This window comes from Notothenia coriiceps, unplaced genomic scaffold (genome assembly GCF_000735185.1).
Source record: "Notothenia coriiceps isolate Sejong01 unplaced genomic scaffold, NC01 NC01_scaffold00002072, whole genome shotgun sequence".
In the NCBI taxonomy this organism is placed as follows: domain Eukaryota; kingdom Metazoa; phylum Chordata; class Actinopteri; order Perciformes; family Nototheniidae; genus Notothenia; species Notothenia coriiceps.
This window is the reverse complement of record NW_011334773.1, coordinates 712,957-722,975: the sequence shown is the minus strand read 5'-3', so window position 1 is coordinate 722,975 and position 10,019 is coordinate 712,957.

Below are 10,019 nucleotides of genomic sequence, written 5' to 3'. Positions count from 1 at the left end.
CAATTGTCCAAAAGAAAATCAATGTTCAAAGGCCACTTAGTCTAGGAGGCGAGTTCGAGTATTGACTCGCGTATATTCAAAAAAGTAGATACTTGCTCGTTCCATTCAGGTGCTTTATTTAGAGGTTCAACATCAGCTGGCGGCCCACTGCCGACGTGCAACATTTGCACAGTATTTAAAACAAAAACAAACAAACAAGATCCCTCGGTCTTACGGATTTGTACGGTCAAAAACTTTTCCCAACTTGGCTCTCTAGACTTCCTACTGTGTCATGCTGGCAGCGTCATTTATACCCGAGCACGCCCCTAAGATTGCTTTCTATAAATAACAAAACATAAACTAGAGCTGTCCATAAGCAAGATAACACATTACAAACAGTATAATAATAATTCACAGTATTTCAGCTCATTTAAGTTAAATTAAAGAATATTCAATTTGCGCACAAAAACATAATTCATTACCATAAAATAATGTGCCTAAATGGCTGTTACAGGAAGTATCTCTCTCCTCACCCTGACAGAACTAGACTGACAGATCTGGGAGATCTTGCCAAGAAACAAGCTTTAGTCCGGCTTGATATCTTTATCAATGTAGACGGAAACCCACGGGAGGTAAAGAGAGGAGACAAAGCAAACGCCTACAAGTTCAGCAACAGGAGAGACAGGAAGATAGAGATCAAATCAGAGGTTGAGTCAGAGGCGAATGGGTCAGGTGCGTCGGAAACTGGTGATCCGGAAAGCAAAGAAATTCAATCCTCTGAGTGTTGTGATCCACAAATGACCCGCATTGAAACAGGGCTGAGCGCTGCCTTCAGCACAGACAAGACAAGAGAGACACAAAGAGACTTCAACGGTATCAATTAGGCATGTTTGTGAGTGATTAGTCATCTTTATTGTCACACTTTCTGGATGTTGTGGTATTTTGTACGCTGTCCTATAGTTCTTTGTCTAATGTCTGCAGAGAATCAGAGTCAGTACGGCTCGTATTTCAGCTTTTTCAATAAACAACAGCACCGCAAAGATGTGGTACACCTGCAAAATGTCGCCATATTGGATTGAATTTCTTTATTTGTTGTGACCTAAAGCCACTATGCCCACATTGGTGTCTTCTGCCTGCCGCCGTCTTAGTTTGAAACCGTCGACTGCTCTTTATTGATTTGACACAGTTCATTCACAAGTCACTCGTTCACCATCAACTCTGTTGTTCTAGTGTTTTAACAGCATGCTTTTGACAGCTGGAGTACAACAAACAAAGCAGGATCTGAAACAAACACATCATGCTTTACAGTGTCAGCCCATCGGTGAAAGAAGGTCGGGTTACTCAGCTCGGGACATTCCTATTGAGGGCAAGTGTGTATATGAAAACATGACCGTGGAACTGACACTGAGTACATAACAGAGGCTTTGAGATGTGGTTCACGATCTTTTCTTAATCAGTAGCACCACACGACTCGAAAAAAAGACGATGCTTGCACTGCATCAAAAGCGATGATCAAACATACCTGTTCCTGTCTTTTGATCTGTACATTAAACTACACCCACTCCACTGATCCTCCTATCTTATAGCAGACGAGCATCGCTGCAACCAACCTGTATGCACTAGGGATGGGAATGATTAATCGAATATTCAAAATGGTTCAGGTATTCGAATAAGAGTTATGAATATTTTTATTGAAATTTTATTTTATTTTTTATGGGAGGGATGCCTAAGTTGATTACATATTATCAAATGCTTAATTAAATATACACGAGAGTCCCATTTTAAATGTCTTGAGAAAAATATCAAATAAATCTTGGTTTGGTTTCTATATTTGAATGTCTTTTTTTACATTTATAGGATGTGTACATTTGGTGAATAGGTTAACCGTTTTTTCGGGGGTCGAATATAAATTTGCTTTAAAATTCCCATCCCTAGTATGCACAGATACAAGTGTGTGTGTGTGTGTGTGTGTGTGTGTGTGTGTGTGTGTGTGTGTGTGTGTGTGTGTGTGTGTGTGTGTGTGTGTGTGCCTTTTTTATGCTCGCTGTGTGTGTTCTACATGTGTGTAACTGCCGTCGAAAGAGTCCTGAAAGAGGACACACGCTGCAACACAATAACCTGCTGTCTTACGGAGACTGTGGGTATCAGATGGCCTGTGACGCTGGTTATTGATACTCCTGCACAGCAACATGAAGCGGTACAATGTGTGTGTGAGTGAACTGCAGGAGAAATTCAGTTGATACTTGAGCTCAAGTAAAGCACTCCATTTGCATTTATACGCAGTTATGGCTGCTGTATCAGGCAGTGAATAATCTTTTCACGTAGCATAAATCTCACTACCATCAGCACGGTAGTTTCGCTCAGTGCGAAGGCCCTGAAATTGTATTTTATCACACTTAAACAACAATAGTATTTCGATTCCTATAAGCACAGTAGTTTGTCAAGATGAAAGTGGCTCGACATGCCAATAGAGAAGACAAGGAAGCTTCATTTTCAGACGATATCATTTTATATTTCTCTGTTTTCCTGGAACTTTTGGCAATAAAACTAGCTCAGGAGGACATTCTTGGACTTTAAGGTAACTGCAACATTTCAGTTAGATACAGCGAGGCATATTTCTGCAAAGACACAAGGTACAAATCTGTTAGCAAGAGAGTGTCATATGTCGGGTAGGTAGAGCAGAAATGTGTGTTGGACAGGTGCAGGAGCGTCTACAGGCAGCTGGATCAGATCAGAAGAACAATCGGCCCGAACAAAGAGAATCCATCACACTAAAACGCTCGGCAGCTGAAAGGCGTTCACGGTCTACGCTTTAGGGAGGACTCTGTGCCACGTTCCACTCTACTTTATAGGCCCTCTTTGGTTTCACACTCTGGTCTTTCCAACCTTTTGTGATTGTGAACAAATGGGTGTGATATCAGAAGTCTCATTGAGATTAAAGTCTCTTCTTTTCAAGAGCGACCTGGCCAAGAGGGGAGTATGAACAAAGTTACAACAAATGAACACAAAACAATACAGGCAGACGTTTTAGACAGCGGTCGTAAAACACAAATTAAATGACACATTAACCAGTCAATATGCAAATAAAATAAACTATTATAAAACATTAAAAACAGGCACATGTTAAAACGACTTCAATTATGGATATAAGAGCAATCACATCGACCAATGGATTCTTGTTCTCTGTCCTTTAAGATGGACTTGAACTCCCCATAGTGATCCAATCTGACAGTTTCAGCTCCTTCTGTACATTATTCCAAGCAGAAGAGGGCAGCATATTTAAAAGCTTTTTTACCTTCTAACTTTAGGAACCAATATCTGAATAAAATCTTGGGAGCGCAGGCCATAAAGACTTTTTTTTTGTACATATATATGTGCAAATATGAAAGGGGACCAGCTAAAAAAGGGCATGTCAATTCATTGGAATTTTCTATAACTAACCCGCATTTCTTCAAATGTAACCAGGGGCGAATAATCAACAGGATGTGTAGATTGTTTTGTATTGCTGTCAGTCAGTATCATGTAACAAACACTGTCACTGGAGGCACTCCTCAGGGCTCGATGATTGACTGCTATCAGCAGACGATCTTGTGGTTCCCCTCGTTTGGTTTCCGGAAGAATGTGACAGAAGGATTTCCTGTCTGTCAGAGGTGGAAGTCTACCGAAACAAGTTCCTTCGTCCTTTCCAGAGAGACCTGTTTTTATGCGTTGATTTGTCTTTTTAATAACAAGCACATGGAATTCAGATGACTCGTGTGTAAAGCTTTTAGGCGTTCAGGGTTAATAAAAAAAACACCTGATTATAACTTTGCATAACAATCGTTTGCAATGTTTCTGTGACTCCCATCTCTTTGGAAGGCAGACAGTGTTTGCCAAGTATGTTCCCAGTTTTCTTGTGGCTAGTTCAAACTATTATGGGTCATATATGGCGGTTAACAGTCCCTAGAAAGAAGGTATTCAAAAAGCTACAAGCCACCCAAAACTAAAGGCAGCTCAAGGTTTAGGAATATCTTAGATTATCATCAGTGTATGGACCAGTCAATGGCAATAAAGAAGAAGAAAGACAATTATTTTGCGTGTCACTCTGGCTGGATACATGTTTTCTCAGTTATCAGCAGAAAAGCTCGGTAAAGTACAGGCAAAAGAAGATAACACAGCAACAATCCATTGATAGAAATATAAACTGAAGTTGGAAAAGTTTCATAATTGAGGCATAAAAGCCTGGATGACTGGGGTGCCCCTGAAGAAAGGGGGAAAACACATTCAAGTCTTGCCACAAGCTATTATAATTAATAACATGTATCGATACAAATTGGGTTTTTTACTCTCTATTGCACAGTGGGACTTTTACCAATACAGGTCACAAACTAATTGATTTGTCCCCATGGTAGCAATAAAAGTGGATCCAAATAAACAAGACACACATTTGCCTTGCATCGGCTTCTTAATTATGTTTAATTATGCGTTTTCAAATGTAAGATTTATTGTTGGTGATGTCAGTGATGATCCATGGTTTCCCCTCTGGAATTTAGCAAGAGACAAATGATTATTTGCCGCTTTAAAGTAACATGTCCGAACCTATACTAACTTGCATGCTATACTAACACGGATGAGAGTCACAAAGCGTGCAGCAGATAGCACCAGCACAGCTGTGTCCAGATGTTGAGAGACTCAAACACTCTTAATCTGGGTTAGCACAGCCTTAAACGTGGCTTTGTTCTCACCAGCACTGATAGAAGCTCGGCCAAGAACAAATGTGGTCCTTTCAAATAGTGACACATCCCAGCTAACAAACACACACCACAGTAATGTAGAAAATCTTTCCTTAGGGGTCACGAGAGTTCAGCCAATCGGAGGGATGATATGGGAAGTGTGGGGAGGAAACTGTGGCCCCCGGTGCTCCTGAGGGGAGTGGGAGGGAAGATATAGACGATCGGAGGCTATGAGGTCTTAACCTGAAGCAGAGCGTATATGTAATTTAACTGGTTCTGACGGGACAGATGATTAAACAGGCCTTCAGAGAGTGCCGAGGCAAGAAGTAATCAGGACCAGACATGTAATAACAGCATGGCAAATTAAGATGGGATTGAGGGTGGATGTTGAACAAATGAAGAATGAGAAATACAGAATATGATATGCAAGGTAGAGAAGACACAAGATGACAAGGGAACACATGAGAAGGGTGACATTTGCTCTAGGAACAATGGCAATATAAAAAATATACACATTTGTATTAAATGTTATCTATTTGATCTAAATGTATTATTATTTATTTTTGTACATTTTAAATTTAGCTTCATATATAATATAAATATATTTTTATTTTATTTAACCTTTTAGTTTAATATTTTACTTAAATATCTTTATTTAAACATTTTTATTGGACATTTTTCTGCAACTTCTTAGTTTTTTTTATTAATATCTTCTTTTTTTATCTTTTTTAAATCGACAATCTTACTTTAACTTCTAATGTTTGATTAAATTGTTCTATTCCATTTTTTTTATTAATCTTTCATTTATTTTAAAATGGAGCAGCTGTGACAAAACCCAATTTCCCCTTTGGATAAATAAAGTACTTGATTGTGATTAGTAGAGGTGATCATGCACACCGTTGTGTTTCATCGCAACAATAAAGGAAAGAGCTGCTGATACAAAAACCAGTTCTTCAATCACAAGCAACCTCAGGACAAAATACTCATTGCATGTCAACAACCGTTAAATGCAACAGTTAGACTCACACACACACAAAGCTGTCAACGGTGACATTGACACACAGAACACAGCCAAGACTGTCCTAGTGCAGCTGGAGTTCATTATTGCAACATCATTAACAACTGCGTCTGTCATAGCTTTTCAATATTTCCTAAAAAGCTGAAAAGTGTGTGGAAGAGAAGCTCCCGTCTGGAGGGATTGCTTTGCAGACCATTTACATTCACAACAAAACAAAAAAACGTTCACACTAAAGGGATGGGGGACACCCGAAAAAAGCATAATAGGGCCCCTTTAAATACATCTCAGTCATGTTGGGTTGAACCAACACCACGGTCACTTCTGCAATCTCAAAAAACACACTCTCATAGACACAGGGCCTTTGAAACAGTGTGTATATACATCTGTTTTATCCGTTGTATTGTGTTGCACTGTTGGAGGAGCCTGTGACCTAAGAATGTCATTGTCATAACTACACTGTAGCTATGTACAAATTACAATGAAATCCTTGAATCCTTGAATGACATCTGTTCGATATTGGCCATTGGAGCTGCTATCATTATGCATTTCATCAGGTCTTAACATGTTGCAACAGAAGACCCTCACACCCTAGCCATTCTTCCTCCGTCCCAAATCAAAAGCAGGCTTTCAGGCGGTGAGTCACGGCAGAATCACCGGCTTCTCCTCTGAAAAGCATCTGGCGACACCTCGACCCCGAATGCCGCCAATCTATGAATAAAAAAAACGACTTACGCACATACCCCTTTCCTGATCCAGTTATGACGCCAAATGTGATCCGAGGGATTGGGAGATGTGGCACGCGGGGATTGAGCGGGGGCAGAAGTAGTAGGGACAGTTGGTCAATGGTCATACAGCGGTGCAAGGGATTATTCTGTCAAACATGCCCTGAAACACAGAGTCAGAAACTGTGCTGTCTGCCAGCGTCATGTGACAGCTCCAGAGAAAACGCTGCCAAAGCTATCAGATTACAGCTCAGCAAATTGAAAAGGCACAAATAAGGAGGCTTATTTGTAGCGGCTGAGATATGTGCCATTATACATAACTGCAATAGCAGAGCTGCCAAAATAAACGCTCCAAAACAACTCCCCGGGGAACACTCAGGGCTCTGCAGTAAGAGCAGCAGTACGATATCTCACATCCTTAAACAAGCTACAATACATGGCTTTTGACACTGTAATTTAGAGATGTCCCGATCCGATCACGTGATCTGGGATCGGAGCCGATCACGTGATTTTCAAAAGATCGGAAGAAAAAAAATGGGGATCGGGATTTTTTTTTTTTTTTTAATAATTACTTTTTTTTTATTCAATGTTACAAAACAAAAATGACCATGTTCAAGTCTTAAAGTCATCCTGAGGCCTTAGTTTTGGTTTCAAATTACACAACATCATGTATGTGTTGCTTCTTTGGGGCTTGTTTTCATAGACCTGGTTGCTTATTTCTCTCAAATCTGGCAACAGAGTGGGCGCAGTGTCTAATTGTAGCAGTANAAGAAAAAAAATCGGGGATCGGGATTTATTTTATTTTTTTAATAATTAATTTTTTTTAATTTTTTTTTATTCAATGTTACAAAACAAAAATGACCATGTTCAAGTCTTAAAGTCATCCTGAGGCCTTAGTTTTGGTTTCAAATTACACAACATCATGTATGTGTTGCTTCTTTGGGGCTTGTTTTCATAGACCTGGTTGCTTATTTCTCTCAAATCTGGCAACAGAGTGGGCGCAGTGTCTAATTGTAGCAGTAAGCTAACGAGTACTGAAAGCTTTATTTTGTTTTGATCCAATGCTGCACAACTGAACTGATCCAATGCTGCTGTGAAAGAAAGAAGCTATATCCATGTTGGATAGAATATCCAATTTAAATAAAAAAATAACCTTAAGGGACAACGGGAAAAATCGGTATCGGCAAATTGTCAAAATCAAATGATCGGAATCGGATCGGGAGCAAAAAAAGGTGATCGGGACATCCCTACTGTAATTCTTCATAACATCAGTCTTTCTGGGTCAAAGGAAACGCAATTGATAAAAGAAAAAACCTAAGGAAGGAAAGGTACAAATCCTAGCATCAATATCATATAGCCATAGCTATTCTTAATATCTCAAGAGGCTATTTATGAATGGACAAGGTGGAAAAATATGTCCTTTATTTGCATTTGAATAAATATATCGTAATTACTGGATAAAGGGTTTGTGAAAAGGAAGCGGATTCACACAGTTCTCAACTAAAAGAAATAATCTAAGTTTGATTATCATTTTATTCAACATTTGCCTCTTTTGTTTTGACTCTTTTAAGGGCCTATTGTCTTTGTTGAATGTGTTTGGAAACAATTTAACATTATCTTTATTAACAGCAGAAGACAGACATCAACCAGCCTCACAAGGCAGACGAGGCAAACACATCTGCAAGTAAACCAATCACTTGAAAGATACCGCATGGAAGTGTGTGTGTTAAACGGCGTGGAAGGAACGTATAAGAACAGGAACAGATGTGGGATTCTCACGTCGACTGGACTAATGAACAAATGATGAATCGATCAGGCTTCAAGATGCCTCGATCGGACGCAATCCCAATCCTGAAGATCAGCTCGAGGGATCTGTAATTACTCTATGTATGATCACTCACACATTAATCTGCAGAAATGCAATATGGAGGTGTTGCGTTTGGACCTATGAGGGAACATCTTTGGGGACTGTGAGGCCTGAATAGACAGCAAATGGGCAGACAGGCCAGAACAGGCAGAACAAACCGAGCAACACACTCACTGATGTCTTACAGACACTGTTGTGTAATGTTTATGGACAAACTTCAAACACAGAAGCCTAACCCTCTTGAAAAATGGAGGGAAAGCGTGCGCATGTCCGTGTGTGTGACAGCGAGGCAGGACAACGGTTATCCTGCAAGCACGATGTCATAATCCTCACAACATCTGGTGTGCATGAGACACTATACTCCTACCTGCTTAGTCATCGCCGTGGTAATGCCATCATGGTGACCAAAACTGCATGGGCTTTAAGTTAATAATCCTTAAAAAAAGGCTTGGGTTGTGTACTCCAAGATCAAAACACACAGCAACATGAACATGTGTTAGGATTTTAGCGTGAAGAAGACAGAAATTACCGACAGGAAGTAGAATTTTTTTATGCCGGACTGTTGACAGAAAAAGGAAATTGTGCGAAATTTTGAAGTTGATTGCATCTTCACCATTTGGCAGCTTTTATTAGAGCTGTATAATGTACATTAGGGCTGCACGATATATCGTGTCATGACGATAATCACGATATGCGCACGCGCGATATTCACTTTTTTTAGGACGTGCGATATTAAGTAGGCAAATGAACTCAAACACGTCATGTTACAATTATTTTGCTGCTTGCTACAAAAGGAAAACTCGCTCGGCTCATGTCAGGGGTACTTGAGTGAGTGACAGCAAACCACCAATCACAATCAAATCTCCAAAGCAAACGGACCCCGTGATTAAAGGTAAAAACACTGAATAAAGTCGTTTCATGTGTTTCTCCAGTTCGGTGCTGCTAACCGAGCTAGCTCAGCTTGTTGCTCTGATAACTTAAGATCCAGACGGCCGTGACTAAAATCCTTCATCCGGTTAAATATAGTTTGAAAAATACCAATTGTATTTCATTAAAGTTCAAGAAAGGATGGTTTGCGGACAAAAAAAAACTGTCTTTTCTTAAATTCCTGTATTTTGTCGCAATGTCAGTTTTTTTCAATATCGTGCAGCCCTAATGTACATATCATATTCTATTTAGACCCTCCAGAAAAACGCGATTCTGCGATCGCAAAATGGCGCAGATTTATAAAAGGCCGCATAATCCCCGCATTTTTCCACACAAAGTTGAGGGGAAAAAAAGTTAACTCGTCTTGACGTGACGTCATCAGCTCGCGCATCACAGAATGTAAACAACACTGTATAGAGTGAACGTGTGGAGCTCACACGATAGAGAAAACACCAAGATGAAAAAATATAATCCATCTCATTTACCGACGAACATTTCTACTAAAGACCGGGCAAAAAGTGGGGGGAAACTATTCTGCACCCCGTGCAACTGTGTGTTGGAGCATAAGAGAAAATCGACGGTGACGACCCACTTTGATTCATTCAAACATTCGAAAATGCTTTCTGCTGCTGCGGACAAGAAAGCCAAACAACTCACGTTCACCGAGGGATCAACCTCCAAAACCCTTTCGAGGGCTACAAGAAACGAGGTGAGTAGCCTACAAGATTGAAGCTGGTCAGATAACGAACGAGTAAATGAAAACAGAATGAGGCGGAGAAGTGTGTGTGTGTGTG